The sequence below is a fragment of the Antechinus flavipes genome, chromosome 2 (assembly GCF_016432865.1).
Source record: "Antechinus flavipes isolate AdamAnt ecotype Samford, QLD, Australia chromosome 2, AdamAnt_v2, whole genome shotgun sequence".
NCBI lineage: Eukaryota > Metazoa > Chordata > Mammalia > Dasyuromorphia > Dasyuridae > Antechinus > Antechinus flavipes.
The window spans coordinates 294,611,236-294,628,337 of NC_067399.1; positions in this window are offsets into that span (position 1 = coordinate 294,611,236).

Consider the following 17,102-nt stretch of genomic DNA (forward strand, 5'->3'; position numbering starts at 1 on the left):
CTAGTTCATCTTTGGTCACTAATTTCTTTCTCCTCCACAAGTCTGAGAGATAAACTATCCTATGTTTCTCTAATTTATTTATAATCTCATTCTTTTTGCCTAAATCATGGTCTTTTTGATCTTATCTTGGTATATGGTGTTAAGTGTGGGTCCATGCCTAATTTCTGCCATACTAATTTCCAGTTATCCCAGCAGTTTTTATCAAATAATGAATTCTTATCCCAAAAGTTAGGATCTTTGGGTTTGTCAAACACTAGATTGCTATAGTTCACTATTCAGTCTTGTGAACCTAACCTATTCCACTGATCAACTAATCTATTTCTTAGCCAATACCAAATGGTTTTGGTGACTGCTTCTTTATAATATAGTTTTAGATCAGGTACAGCTAGGCCATCTTCATTTGATTTTTTTTTTTCATTAATCCCCTTGATATTCTCCATCTTTTATGTTCTATATGAATTGTGTTATTTTTTCTAGATCATTAAAATAAGAAATATATATACTTGGGTCAACTGTAGGAACTGATAAGGAGTAATTTGTTTTATAAGACACTATAGCAGAATTAGATAATACACATAGGAACAGGCTTCAGTTGCATGCAGTGGACGGCATGGATAATATGAAATAATTGCTTATTGGTGATCGTTCTTCATAACCTAGTCCTCTCCTACCTTTCTAGTCTTCTTACATCTTTTTCTTTGATCCAATGACACTGGCTCTTTAACAAGATACTTGAGCTCTTACTTCCAGGCATTGTCTCTGGCTAGCTCCCATGCCTGGAAGGCTCTCCCACCTTTACTTTGAGTATTGACTTCCCTGGCTTCTTTTAAGTCCTAACTAATATCCCACATTTTACAGAAAACTTTCCTAACTTCTCTTAATTCCTGTTATCTTTTAACTATTTCCTAATTATCCTGTATATATCTTGTTTTATATATACATTTGTTTACATGCTGTCTCTCCCATTAGATTGTAAGCTCCTTGACGGCAGGGACTTTTGTATCCTCAGCACTTAACTTGGTGTCTGGCACATGGAAGGTACTTAAAAAATGTTAATTGCTTGGACCAGTCTATATCTCATTGTGGCTCTTCATTTTGCTTTGGATTCTCTATGATCGGGAAGACAAACCACATCTTTGGTTCAAATTGCCACGCTAGCTTTCACTCTGTAAAGCTGTACTGCTCTCTGCTTCCAGGCCTCTCTTTTGAGTCACTAGGCAGCTAGGAGGAAGTGTTATTCCCTGTATTTTTTTAATTCTTTCTTTCCTTTTAGTCCCACCCCAATCTCAGGCCTTAAGATATCTCCTTGCTTCAGGATGTGAGTGAAAAATTCTAAATTATATCCTTGTAGTCTATGCCAGTCTAAATCATTCTTCTGCCCTTAAGAGGAAGCTTCACAAGTGCTTAAAACACATTCTTTACTACAGACTGTTAGGCGTCACGGCCCTAACACTCGAGTGGAACAGGTCTTATGTGACCAGCACTGCCCGTCCACCTGAAATAGCGAAAACTGTGAGCAATGAGGGGCGAGAGCCAGGGTGGTGTGAGACTCCATTTATTTTTTTTATTTTTTTTTAATTTTTATTTAATAATTACTTTATATTGACAGAATCCATGCCAGGGTAATTTTTTTTTTTTTACAACATTATCCTTTGCACTCGTTTCTGTTCCAATTTTTTCCCCTCCCTCCCTCCACCCCCCCCCCCCAGATGGCAAACAGTCCTTTATATGTTGGATATATCCTAGATACAATATATGTTTGCAGAACCGAACAGTTCTCTTGTTGCATAGGGAGAATTGGATTCAGAAGGTATAAATAACCCGGGAAGAAAAACAAAAATGCAGATAGTTCACATTCGTTTCCCAGTGTTCTTTCTTTGGGTGTAGCTGCTTTTGTCCGTCATTTATCAATTGAAACTCAGTTAGGTCTCTTTGTCAAAGAAATCCACTTCCATCAAAATATGTCCTCATACATTATCATTGTTGAAGTGTATAATGATCTCCTGGTTCTGCTCATTTTCACTTAGTTCATGTAAGTCTCGCCAGTCCTCTCTGTATTCATCCTGCTGGTCATTTCTTACAGAACAATAATATTCCATAACATTCATATACCACAATTTACCCAGCCATTCTCCAATTGATGGGCATCCATTCATTTTCCAGTTTCTAGCCACTACAAACAGGGCTGCTACAAACATTTTGGCACATACAGGTCCCTTTCCCTTCTTTAGTATTTCTTTGGGATATAAGCCCAATAGAAACACTGCTGGATCAAAGGGTATGCACAGTTTGATAATTTTTTGGGCATAATTCCAGATTGCTCTCCAGAATGGTTGGATTCGTTCACAACTCCATCAACAATGCATTAGTGTCCCAGGTTTCCCGCATCCCCTCCAACATTCATCATTATTTTTTCCTGTCATCTTAGCCAATCTGACAGGTGTGTAGTGGTATCTCAGAGTTGTCTTAATTTGCATTTCTCTGATCAATAGTGATTTGGAACACTCTTTCATATGAGTGGTAATAGTTTCAATTTCATCCTCTGAAAATTGTCTGTTCATATCCTTTGACCATTTATCAATTGGAGAATGGCTTGATTTCTTATAAATTTGAGTCAGTTCTCTATATATTTTGGAAATGAGGCCTTTATCAGAACCTTTAACTGTGAAGATGTTTTCCCAGTTTGTTGCTTCCCTTCTAATCTTGGTTGCATTAGTTTTGTTTGTACAAAGGCTTTTTAATTTGATGTAATCAAAATTTTCTATTTTGTGATCAGTAATGGTCTCTAGTTCATCTTTGGTCACAAATTTCTTTCTCCTCCACAAGTCTATGTTCCTCTAATTTATTTATAATCTCGTTCTTTATGCCTAGGTCATGGACCCATTTTGATCTTATCTTGGTATATGGTGTTAAGTGTGGGTCCATGCCTAATTTCTGCCATACTAATTTCCAATTATCCCAGCAGTTTTTATCAAATAATGAATTCTTTTCCCAGAAGTTAGGGGCTTTGGGTTTGTCAAACACTAGATTGCTATAGTTGACTATTCTGTCTTGTGAACCTAACCTATTCCACTGATCCACTAATCTATTTCTTAGCCAATACCAAATGGTTTTGATGACTGCTGCTGTAGTTACTATTCTTACAAGAGACTAAAAGCTCTCTTTTTCATCCTGAGAAATAAAAGACAACATTTATAGTATAACATAAGCTTCTTCAGTTGAATGTAAACTCCTTGAAAACAGGGAAGGTTTCATCTGTATCTTTAGGACCTAGCTGAGTATTCATGAACATAGTAGAACTGAATTATTATTGTTGAATGTTTATTTAACTAAATTGAATAAAAATCTGGAGACTAGGAAATCTTGGGCCTTAGTCACTTCATCTATAAAATGAAGGAATTATTCAAAGAGAATCATGAATCTTGTCTTATTTTTCCCCAGTTCTTTTCCTTTGCTTCTCCATGCCTACCATACCATTTCTTCTCTCATTTCTATTTATCTATCAAAGCTACCTATCTTTCAGAATCTAATTGAAAAACTACTTATATAGTAGCTTCTGATCATCTCAGTCCCATTCTAAGAAAAGGCAATATACATGCCACTATTCATTGTTTTGCATATTTATCTATTAACATATTCAAACTCATACATATATATATAAAGACAGATATATAGATATAGATATAAAGCCACTATTCATTGTTTTGCATATTTATCTATTAACATATTCAAACTCATACATATATATATAAAGACAGATATATAGATATAGATATAAATATATCTATATCTATATCTATATATTTGTCTTTATTCAAACACACATTTATATGTTAATCTGTATGGGGGAGTATGTATATGTCTAATCTTATTAGATTGTAGGCTCAAGAAGGGCAGGAGTTATTTTATAGTTTTTGGATCCTATGCTGCTCCTAGTTGTAACCTTGCACATAAAAGACAATAAATATTTCTTAAAGTAATGAAATTCATGCTTATCATTAGTATTGGGCTTGAAGTTGACAAGTTTCCTCCCTTAAGTTTTTCAGGCAGTCCTTAATTCCACCTAAAGGAAGTAAAAAGGAGCAGGAGAGATGAAATTTAGGATTCCTAAACTCAAGGGTTGTTATGGATCAAAACTTTGAATTGAAACAAGGATTCTTACATGGTGCTAACTCAGTGGAATTGATAAGACAATGGTGATCTAGTTTAGCATGGTGATTAATAATTCTCTAGTTCAGTACATGTACTTAGTACTTAATATAGTTCCACAAGATTGACACCTATTCTACAAGATTGACACCTATGATAAGTTAGGACAAACTCAGCCAGATTCATTCCTTCCATCTCACACCACCATGGTGGCAGACCTGTCCTCCTTCATTTCTCCACTGAGACCAAGGCCCATCGGAGCCAGAGACATTTCATCTTTGGTCACGCTCCTGGTGGCTCTCCTGAGAGACTAGTTCAGACTCAAAGGGACTCAGAGACAGATTCAGAAGGGTGAGAGTCAGACTCAGAGGGGACTCGGAGACAGACTCAGAGAAGACAGAGGGCTCGAGGTTGGAGCACAAGCCCTTGGGCTGAGACAGACTTCAAGACAGAGACCATCATGGTGGTCCTCCTGCCTCCCACACAGAAACCAAACACATTCTGGAGGATCTCAAGAAAGCTAGCTCAGGCCCCAGGCATGGAAACTAGGCTGTGAAGGAGATAATAAAGAATTTGGACTTTAATACCTGGTTATTCTCATGGTGATTATTCTGCTAAAGCGAAAGCTGGTCCAGAGACCTCCAGAAAACCAACCAGAACACTACAAAGGGTAATAATTCCCATAGCAAGTATTTTAAGAAGCCCGAATTTTAGCTGTACTAAAAAAGGGCACAAGGTGCCCACACTAACTCTGTATTCTTATCAAGTACTATTCATATGCCACATACTAACTTAAATTGTAGTTAGTTGCCAAAGCAAACATCTCATAGAAGGGCTTTACGTATGTTTTACCTCTCCAAAGAGATTATAAATATATTGAGAGCAGAGCTGTTTTAGACTTTTTTTCCTTCTCTGCTAAGCTTAATATGGCACCTCGCACACAGCAGAGTAGAAATCATTTGCTCCTCATTCCTATTAACAGTTGAAGGAAACAGGTTTGGGGGATTTAAACATAAAGATTAAATGGCTAATGCTTTGCTAATTTAACATTAATCTGAAAAGTCATTTCTTCTGGTGCTCCTGGCTATCTTTGCTTTTGTGCAGGATAGCCATGGCAAAGTAACAAGTTCTCAGATATAGCTCCAACTTTAGCTTGAATAATATTCAAAAAGCCTTTTATGTACTTGCTATGTGTTAAGCACAATAAAGAATGGTAAAAACAAAACAAAACACAGTCCTTGCTCCTCAAACAATTCATATTTTAGTGGGGGCAAAGTTAGATAATCATAGTTGGAACAGATGGTCTGTAGTCAATGAATGTATTCCTCAAAATTGAGCTAAATGGATCCAGTATTATTGTATCACTGGGAAAGAGAAAAAGAAAGAAGTACAGGTACTAGGGAAATAAGGAGTTGAAGGAGATGGACATAGGGAAAGAAAAATGGATGGAGGGGGAGATTTTAAAACAGATCCTGGATGTCCACTTATTGAGTTATTGTAGAGATGTTTATTGTTTGCATATTCCTTGGATTATAATAATAGAATCATGGATCTTAGAACTAGAAAAGACCTCAGGAAATCAGCTAATCTAACCCTCTGCCTTAAAGTATTATTCTCATTTAACAGGTGAAGCAATTGAAGCAAAGAAAGGGTAAATCAGTTGTTCAAGGAGGAGAAGCTAGTAAATTGCAGAGCATTCATGAACAAACTATTAAACAGGAAGGAACTTCTGTGATCTTTTGTTGCCTTTTGTCTTCACAAAGAGAAATGAACACCACTGAAGGTCACTAGATAGACTCAGAGTTTGCTCACCAAATACTCATTCAATAATCCTGAAACACTTATTCAAATGTAAAGTTATATGTACGGTGGCTGTATAATACAGAAATATGTTTGCTCAAGCAAGGCACAAATAGACATCTTCTCTATGAGCTGGCCCACCCTGTTTTCATGGGAGATTGCAATTTCCTCTTTTAAAAGAAAAAGAAGAGCCATGCCTTCACCCCTAGTTGTTTAGTAGGAAGGGACTGGTAAGGTCCAGGACAATTCTAGTAGTCTCCTATATCCTCATTTTCAAAAATAGTATCATCATATATTGGATTTAACATATATTTTAACATATTTAACATATATTAGGCTACCTGCTATCTAGGGGAAGGAGTGAGGGGAAAGAAGGGAAAATTTGGAATAGAAGGTTTTGCAAGGATCAATGATGAAAAATTACTCATGCATATGTTTTATAAATAAAAAGCTGCAATAATAATAATAAAAGAATAGTATCAGGTTGGAATTATATTTATCTACCACAATAAACTATTTGTAGTCTAGGAGATACAACAGATTTCAAATGCAAGCATTTACCTTGAAACCTCTCAAAGGAAAAGTATCACTTAGATTATATTGATGGGGTTTAGGTTTTGGGGTTTCCTTTTGTCAGGGAACCAAAATATAATGAGGTCTAGATTTAGAGTTGTCAGGAAACCAAATGATGAGATTAAGGTTCCTGGTAGTCAGGGAGTTACATTATGAGGTCTAATCGCAGGTTTGGGGTTCAGGAACCAAATGGAGAGGTTTAGCTCCCCTATAGACCCTTGGGATTTGGCACATAGGTAGGGAGTTTTGGGAACCCCCTTCTGGCGGCGCAGAGATTCTTTGTAAAGGAATTTATGAACCTGAAAAAGCTAGACTGATACAAGAGGTTTATTATTGGTAGAGAAATCCTGACAGAGAGGCATAGTGAAATCCTGACAGAGAGGCATAAAGTCTCGTTAGAGAAATAGGTGAGGGAGATAAAAGAAAGGGTAGTGCTGGAAGAGAATATTATTCCAGTGGGCAGAGATTTACTTGGCATAGCACAGCATGGCATGGCATGTTAGGACCTTTGCAAGAATTGAGCTCCCAAATTGGATTTTTTTTCTACAAGCTAGGTACCTTCAGCTTGAGCTGGAATTGAATAGAAAATCTTCAGTTGAATAGGGTTGGAATTCTTTACCTTAGGACTCAACCAGCCCCACCTAGATAATCCACCTTTTCTGATTCCCTGGATCAATCTCTCACTGAGGCAGGGTTGAAAGAGATTTTTTCCTTCAAGATGCTTCAAGTGCTTTACCTCATGGCTCATTCCCAAAGTCAGAGAGAGAGAAAGAGAGAGTTTTGGGGCTCCCCTTGTCATCATTCCCAATTTAACTCCTTCCTACCCAGTGATGGTTACACAAAAGAAAATATGACCATGAATAGCTAGTATTTCTCTTTATCAATATAATTAGAAAAATATAAATCTGAGAAGTTACAGATTTTGGATTAGACCAAGAAATACACAAAATTAAAAGGATTCTTTGTCTGCAAGTGAAAGATCTCAGGTGCCAGAGACCATGCTCTTGAAGATATGCCAGAGACCACTCTTGAGGATATGCCAAGAGACCATGTCCTTGAACATTGCCATGTCCTTGGACGCAGGAGACAAAGAGCTAAGATTAGCATACACCCTAAATTCCTGAAGATAATGTGTGTCCCAAGAAATCGGTCATCTCCGCCCAAAATCTACATAACAGTATACTCTAGGATTTCCCGCCACACCTATGGTCCGACATTCTTCTCATTGTAACCCCCCACTCAGAAATCCTATTTAATTAAACTCTCTTCATTCATTAAACAGAGACATTCACCATCTTAAATCTTGAGTTGCCTCTCTGTCTCTCCGATTCCATTCCAAAGCACGTGGTGCTTTACAGACTGATTGTCTTACAGAGCCTTTGCTCCCCCTCGGCCCTGGTTCCCTTCGATGACCCACTGTTGATGTCCTGCCGGACAGGACAACTGGCGCCCAACGTGGGGCTCTAAGTGGACCTCGGCCCGACATCGCCCCCGAGCATTCCGGGAGAGAATTCACGGTCTCTACGGAACCCCATAAGGGTAGAGGTAAGTTTTAGCGATTGTCGGTAATATGGGATCGTATTTATCTAAAGAAGAAATATTCCTTAAAGATCTTAAAGGAAATCTTAAGGAAAGAGGCATAAAAGTAAAAAAGAAGGACCTTATAAAATTCTTTATATACATAGTTAAGGTCTGTCCTTGGTTTATTGTAAATGGCCCTGAAATACACCCCGGGAAATGGCAGAAGGTTGGCCGAGACCTAAAACGAGAAGGGCCAAACGTTGTAAATGTTTTCCCCCTCTGGGCATTAATTAATGAAGTCATTGAAGGAGCCTCTAACAACGGCAAGGTTCGGCAATTACCCCCGGGTCCTCAGATAACTTGGGAAGACGCTGAGGGAAATAAAGGCACTGTCCGCCCTTACATAGTCCCTAATCTACCTATAAACCTATGGGGAAGAGATATTCTCTCACAAATGGGTATTATTATGTACAGCCCCAATTCTGTAGTCACAAGACAAATGCTAAGCCAGGGTTTTCTCCCTCAACAAGGATTAGGGAAAAATAACCAAGGTATCAATCAGCCTTTACAAGTACAGCCGTACCCTGGCCGTGCTGGCCTTGGTTTTCAGAACCATTTTTTATAAGGGCCACTGGTCCGCCCAGCCTGCAGGCGGACAAGATCAAAACACTCCAGTCTGGTTTGACCAGTGGCCCCTTTCCAAAGAAAATATGTTGCGCCGTCCATAGATCCTTTTCGCTTGAAATACCCCAAACCTGCCACTAGACCTTAACCCTAATTTCGTTTAGGTACCCCAAAGCTAGACCTCAACATTTGGGGCACACTCAGAACCAATCTGGGTTTTGAGCTGTTCAAGCAGTATTCTTCCGGGAAGAATCTGCGTTCTTTCTTTGGTCTCACTCTATCTCTAAAGGTAGTGGGGAGAATATCTGTGTTCCGTCTCACCCTACTTCCATTTCAGGTGAAAAGGCTTCTTTGATCTAGACACTCCCCTGCCTCTAAAGTCTTTTCCTGGAGCAGATGCTTTGCTTGAAGAAACTCCCACTAACCAAATCCTTTGGAGAGAGAAAGGCCCTTCCTTTGCATCTCAATGCATTTCTAATCTTTTTTTCCTGTCACCAGATAGTCCTGCTCTCCAGCAGGAACTGTTGAGACACAAGAGGAAGTGTCTCTTTAACACCACCCCAGACCAAAGAGTGGTCATGTGGCCGTTCTGGGGACCTTACCCTTCTCGGGGGCCCCAGGCCAGCGCTCTCTTTGCTCTGTTCTGGGGAGATAGCCGGAGAAACGTAAGAGGAGCTGTGTTTGAGCCCTTCTCCCATGCCACTGTTAAGTGCAATGGAGTCTCTAATGGTCAGGCTGTAGCCACGAGGAGAAAGGTCACTAAATTGGGGTGAGTTTAGAGAATGTCTCTGCCCACGGCAGCTACTCCCTGGACAGGGGTAAGCAGTCTTCCCTTCAGGTTTTGCTCTCCCAGTAAGATTTGGGGACTTAGATGAGCTGCCCTGCCTTCAAGTTCCAGCGTGGAATCGCCAGAGGAGCCCTCGCCATTCAAGACGCACTGCGCTGGGTAAGATGGCATCTCTTCCTCCCCCACCCTCGTTCTGGCCTTTTCTCCCCTTCTTACATGGAGTGGGGAGTGTAGAACTCGAGGCCTGGTTCGGACCTCTCCCATGTGGCTTGGCAACCTGCCGTTTAAATGCTTCTATCCTGCCCCCTCCTTGGGGTTACTGTACAGTGGGGAGATTGGGGACTCAATCTTAATCTTCTCTAATCTCCGGAAAGGTTATCACCAACTTTTAAAATAGAAATTTGCTAGCAATTTGGACAAGTGGGCCGCGCCCCTTCCAGACATTTACCTGGCTCTTAAAGCCGCAGCTTCTAGCCCTCGGGACGTGTGCTCGTTCTATACATTTAAACGGGACTCAGTTTCCCTGATTTGGTCATCTTGTGTTAATTGTAGAAGCCTCAGAATTACGCTTTCGCATGCTCTCAAGGCTGTCTACAAAGATGGGATTTTAAACTGCTCTTGGGTTTTTTTTTCTTAGCTTCAGGGCAAAACTTAAAACTTTTTTAGCTGCTTATGGAGAGATAATCTAGGTAAGCCAGGCTAGGTCTGTCTGTCTCACACTTTCCTACCTAACCCTATAGGTGGGAACTCTTTTGCTCCTAATTTTCTTAGTCCTAAAACCTTTTGCTCTTAGCACACTTGGTTTCTATTCTTTTCTGGATTGGCATTCTATGTCCCTGCCAACAAAGGATTTTTTCCTGGGCTCCAACCCTGGCCAGGTTGCAGCTTCAAGAAAGACCTTTGGAATGATGGCTGGGAATGAAATTTTAGGTCAAGGCAAATTAAATTCTTTAAAAGATGGCTTTTTATTTCCTTTCTCCCCTCATTCCTTGACTGCAGCAAGAAATGAGTAAATGAGAGAAACTGAAGCCATTCAAGAATTCGGTGAATACCCTTAGGAAAGAAGTCTGCCTTTCCTGTGTGCTTTTCTATGTTCTCTAGACTTGTTCCCTGTTTTCCCTCCTCCATTCTTTGAGAAGTTACTGAGGGACTAAGATGGGATAGTTTACCTTCCTACTTAGATGGTGTGTTTTCTAGAGGTATTGGGTAATTTGTAACTGAGTTATGCCTTAAAATTTGTCATCTCTGATGGGCAATTGTAAGTTATATGAAGTTTGGTTCAGTTACTTGTGAACTTCAAGATCTGTGTAATGTTAAATTTAAAACTATCTACTTAGATAAGAAAAATAGTTGTATAAGCTGTAAACCCTTTACTATGATTCTTGAACTAGATTTTATCTGAAGTCCTTGATTAATGATAACTGATGTAGAAGATAAAATCCTTTGGGACTGCAGCTAATATTTACTGGGAGTTTTGAGTTCAAGTGTGATTGCATAGACCAGAAGTAGAACTGCCTTAAATAACTATTTTAATTTGTGGCCACACTATGATTGTTGCTAAGCTTTTTTCCTGGGGCTAGAGTTTCTTTATCTAAAGGTTTACTTCGCCCAGGTACTTGGGGCCGCTCCCACCTTGCCTTTTGAGAAAGATGACCGGCCTTTTACAATGTATGTTGATGGAAGGCAGGGCTAGGCCCCTGACTTGCGGCTCAAATGCCCGGGCTAATTTGAGCTCGCTGGGAAACTCTTGCAGTCTTGGGGGACTCTGTGAGGCCCTGAGTCTTAAACTCTAGGTCTCTGGACAGGTAGGCTTGGCTAGGCCTTCTAGGGTGACTGGAGTCAATTGGCGACAATTGGCGTGTTTGGATGTTTTTGGAATTTAGATTCTGTCCAAATCCAATGGGTGTGGCCCAGTCCCAGCCAGCCCTCGCGGAGAGAAATGAGAAAAATGATCAGAGAATACTGGTAGATAGTCCCTTGGGAAACAAATTAAGTAATTGGAACAAACTGCCAAAATATAAAGGAAAAAGCAAGAAAAAGATGATAAGGTATTGCTACTTTGTCTGGGGTGACAAAGACATTGGTGGAGGCACTATTTGGCCTAAATTTGGCTCCCTTGAAGAGTGGGTGTGCCAAATACTGAATTTGTGTGTTAATAACAAAGAACCTGTTAATCCAGAGGAGGTTCTATATGCAGGACTATGGCTTTCCGGGGCTTCTATAATGTTGAGTAAGAGTCCAAGTGTAAAGGACACGAAGGAGGAAACTTTAAAGACCCAGCAATGGGAACCATTGTTATCTCTCCCTCCTCCATACTTATCCCCACCCCAAGAAGAAGCCATGGTTTTAGGAAAGGGAAGGTGAGGACTTAATCCCATCAGCTCCTCCGGGGGCCCCTCAGGGTACGGGAGGATTTAATTCGATTGACCCCACCTGGACTCCAAAAAGAGTCATTCTCCTCCTTAAGGAAGGAATTAGATCAAATTCAAAGAAATATCCGAAATTATCCTTTGCCCGGAACTAAAACCCCAAGTCCTAAATTATATCCCTTAAGAGAGGTTCCTTCGGCCCAGGGAGGTATAGGATTTGTGAACGCTCCCCTGAGCACCACAGAAGTCAGGGCCTTTAAGAAGGAAATGAGGTCCTTGATAGAAGACCCCACTGGGCTAACAGAACAGTTTGATCAATTCATTGGAATTTGTCTCCTAGGACCTAACATGCTTCCTCCCAAACAGCTTGAAGGCGTTTGCAACCACACCATACCTGTCAACCTGACGTGGCAATATGTGGCCGCTCCTGACGGCTCTTATTTTGCCTGCTCTGCTGGCCTTACTACATTTCTGGATGCCCGATCTTTTATCAAAAAACGTGATTACTGCGTTTCTGTCTTTCTCTTCCCTCATATTAATATATACCAGGCCGATGATTTCCTTGATATCTGGGAAAGAAAAAGTACTGGCAATTTCAGGACCAGGAGGGAACCCCTTACTGCATTAACCCTGACTGTCCTCCTTGGCCTAGGAGCGGTAGGAACGGGGACGGGTATAGCCTCCCTCATACAAAATGACAAACAATATTCCCAATTGAGCGCTGCTATAGATAAGGATTTACAGGAATTGCAAGCAGGACCTAAACACCTTAAAGACTCAGTAGCATCCTTAGCTGAAGTCGTCCTGCAAAACAGAAGAGGCTTAGACCTTCTCTTCTTACAACAAGGAGGTCTTGGTGCAGCCCTCAAGGAGGAATGCTGCTTTTATTCAGATAAACTTGGCCTTGTTGAAAACAGTCTACCAAAAGTTAGGGACAGTCTGGAAAAAAGAAAACAGGAAAGAGTAAAAAATGAATCCTGGCATAAGAACTGGTTCTCCACTTCTTCCCTGCTATCCACTCTTCTCCCTAGTATTCTCGGCCCTCTTGTGGGACTCCTTCTCCTTTCTTTTGGCCCTTGGGCCTTTAATAAACTAACCACTTTCGTTAAATCTAAAGTAGATTCTGCGATCACAAAAAGACACATCTTTTATCATCAGTTACGAGACCAAGACACCTTGGAACTTGAAGAGAAGATCGAACCACTCAAATTCACTGAACAGCTCCTGAAACAGACAGGGTGTCAACGATTGAGAAAATTGTTGTTCTCATGTTTAAAAAAAAAAAAAAAAAAAAAAAAAATCCTGAATGTCATGGAATCTGTATAACTGTGTAGTCTGTCATATATGTTCCATGTTCTGTGTGGTTTGTCTGTTATGTTGTTGTTTGGAAAACAACGTTGCAACTGTACATAGTAAATTGGAGCTCCATGTCTGTTTCTGTGTGTCTGTGTTAAAAGTTAGTAAGCTTGTAAGAGATAAGGATTCAGCCTCTGTGTTGCAGACTTAGAAAATATCAAGAAGTTTGAAAAATCTTTCTCTCTCTCTCTCTCTCTCTCTCTCTCTCTGTCTCTGGCTGACTGCAGCAGCCTGTGAGAAAAAGGGAGAGAAAAAGAAAAAAAAAAGAAAAAAAAATAGATTGATAGGGATTTGAAAGTTTGGAAAGTTAATATACAGAAGGAAAGACGTTTGAATAGAATATCTAGGCATTCTCTGTGAAGGCAGAGTAAAACACTAAATGGGCTTCCTTGGAAATTCACCGAAGCCGCTTTGGATTTTGGAGTGGGAAAAGGGAATTCAAGGTGAAACATACTTCTCTCTGAGGGTGGGGAATCCTGGAAACAGCCCCTAATCTGTTTTTGCTGATTTAAAAGCTTTGTTAAGTTTTAAGAACAATGATTAAGGATAATTTGCATGTCTTTAAGGAAAAGCCTGCTAGAGTAAAGAACTATAAAATTCAAGCTTAGCCTGACCTAGGCAATAAATAGCTCTAGAGATAAGATGATAATCGCTGCTAGAAGAAATGTGGTAAAACTTTTAAAAACAGCTGTATTACTTTGATTCAGTTTGTTACCTTCTGAAGTTTGTTAACACGAGTTAATACTTTAAATCCAGCTCTGCTGGACATGTGTGGATTTTTGGAGGTTTATTATTCACTATAGGGTTGAATCTTACAGGTTTTTGATGGGAAAAGGAAAGAGGAATGCAGGTGAGTTAGGAAGGACTGATTTGCTAGGGAAATTAAAGGTTCGATTGGTATCAGAAGGGTGAAAGAAAGACTTTTGGGAGTAGGTGAAGAAGTGGGGGAAGGAGTCACCCACCCCCACTGCCTTCTGCTACTTTACCAAAGGAGTATCTGGGAAGGAAAGTTCTTTAAGGAGATTGTATAAGTATGTAGTCAGAAGGAAAGAGAAAGTTGGAAATGGGTGGATTTGGGAAGAAACCTGATATTGGGAAACTGATGGGCTAAATCTTGAAAAGGATCCCCATGTAGAAAATTGAGTGGGGAACCTGAGGGAAGTTTTTTCTAGGGGGTCAGGAGTGGGGGAAGGATGGCCATATGGAATCTTCTCCGCCCCTCACCTCCCTGAGTATGTTCCTGCCGCTTTTTTTCTTAACTGATTTACAGCCAGTGCAGCAAAGTGTGATTTTTAAGGACATGCTTACTTTAGCTTAATTGATTGAATATTTGTTTCTTCATAAAGGTTTTCTTGGTTAAGAGATATGGTCGTAAATATGATCCATAAAATGTGATCCATACTTTGGTCTGAGTATTTCTAAAAGTTTAATTGCTATGTTAAAAAACCTTCTTGAATTCTTTCATGTGGAATTGGGTTTTTTGTATAAGTTTAAATTGATTGTATTGGGTCATTCTGAGGTTATTTAAAGGGCCTCTGAACATAATAGTTTTTTCTCTTTGTCCTTTTGAAAATGTTTGTTATGGACAATATGCAATTTGGGATATTTTTCTATGTATTGGGTATTTTAAAAACAAAATGATTTGTATGTATAATGTTCACTCATGTAACATCTACCTAGATATGATAATTGTTCTAAGTTGTGAACTTACTGAGGCGAAATTTCTTTCTGTTATTACTGTAAGGTTATGGTAACTCTTTAAGATTTATCCGAAATTTGATGACATCTGTCATTGGAGTTTTTGGGCTTAGAGTTAATTAGCTAATGCTATTTGGGAGTTTTAAAGCTCCACCCTGTGACAGTTAATGGGACAATTGATTGATAAGCTGTTAAAACTCAATTGCTTATGTTATGTTATAGTTATGTTCTTGAATTTTTCCTTCTGTAACTGATCTCTCTGATCAGAGCAATGGTCAATAGAATTGTTAATGCAATTCAATTATGTCATGCCTTGCTATTTTCAGTCTGGTTATATGTAATCATTGTATCCTAAATGCTTGGGCAACTATTTCGCCTAGTCAACTGTCTGTTACTGGATATTTGTGTTTTGTTCCTTTAAGGTTTCTACAGGATAAGTGGACAATTAACAAGGGTCTGTAAGACTGCAGCTGTTTGCTTGGCCTGTAAAGCAAACTCATCTCTTCACATAGGAAACTGCTCGTCAATCCATTTTGGCCTCCTCATGTTTTGCAACAGTTTGGTGAACTGAGTCTATCAAAGACTGATCCAATCTTTATGTGCTAGATTTGTGTTTTTGTTTTAGATTTTGGTCAAATTACAGATATTGACTTGCTTCTGGAACCTGGATCAGCTTTGATCAGCTTTGATTGCCAGCATGACACACCCACTCTGCAAGGAATGAGAGCCTCCTATCACTTCACAGCCTGAAGCAGCAGTTTTAAAATGAGACCATGGACTTGATCCTGCATCGAGTGTACTTTGGACTGATATGAGGGACTTTGGGAATGGTTGATGACTGACTGTTAAACCTTACCTGGATCATCTATTACTGTGTGTTTAAGACTTGGGATGGGATTTGTTAAAACTGTAATTGCTGTTATGTTTGAGGGCTTTTTAGGAAATGCTACTGTATTAGTCTGTTATGTATAGGGATTTTGATTTGCTCTTGGGATTTATACGGGGAATGGTCATTTGAAAAGGGGAGGTAGAGATAGAACATTGGGGAAACTGGTATATTTTTTCAATATACCTGAAAGAATGGGAACCCCTAGCTTCCTATTCACTTTGCCTTAAGCACTTTTGCCCCACCTCCTCCTCATATCCATACAAGGTCTGGTCTCAGGTATTGCCCCCTCGCATTCGGTAGTTAAGCTGTGGGTGAGCCAATGACGGGATTATTGTGGCCCCATATTTCAGGATCATCATACCCTCTGGCTGCAGGAACACCCAATGACGGGATTATTGTGGGCCCGTTTTCCAGAAGCACACCCTGGAAGTTTGATGCTGGGGTGCTGGGACGGATGCCGCCCACATAGCCTAAGACAGGGGTCCTGCCCTTCTCTGGCCTTCTAAGGTCGGATTACTTGGGTACTGAATATGGATGCCGGCCACATAGCCTAAGACAGGCCTCCCACCTATATATTAATAAAGAAAGGGGGATATGCCAGAGACCATGCTCTTGAAGATATGCCAGAGACCACTCTTGAGGATATGCCAAGAGACCATGTCCTTGAACATTGCCATGTCCTTGGACGCAGGAGACAAAGAGCTAAGATTAGCATACACCCTAAATTCCTGAAGATAATGTGTGTCCCAAGAAATCGGTCATCTCCGCCCAAAATCTACATAACAGTATACTCTAGGATTTCCCGCCACACCTATGGTCCGACATTCTTCTCATTGTAACCCCCCACTCAGAAATCCTATTTAATTAAACTCTCTTCATTCATTAAACAGAGACATTCACCATCTTAAATCTTGAGTTGCCTCTCTGTCTCTCCGATTCCATTCCAAAGCACGTGGTGCTTTACAGACTGATTGTCTTACAGAGCCTTTGCTCCCCCTCGGCCCTGGTTCCCTTCGATGACCCACTGTTGATGTCCTGCCGGACAGGACACTCAGGTCAACAAAGGAAAGAGATCTCACCAAGAAGTCTTTTCTAAACACTTCCTATCATCAAGGCTCATGATGGAGATCAGCTTCATGTCTATGGCTCCCAGGAGATTTCCAAAATGCTTTTAAAAAGTCCAAACTTGACTTTTGCCACAGTCAGGACAGACTTCCTTCTCTTGAATACCTTCAAAAACATTCAAGTGTGCCAATTTACTAGAGTGCCATTATTCATAAGAGTTTCTCAGCCAATCAACAGTCACAATCCTTTCAGTGTCCTATCCACACTTAGT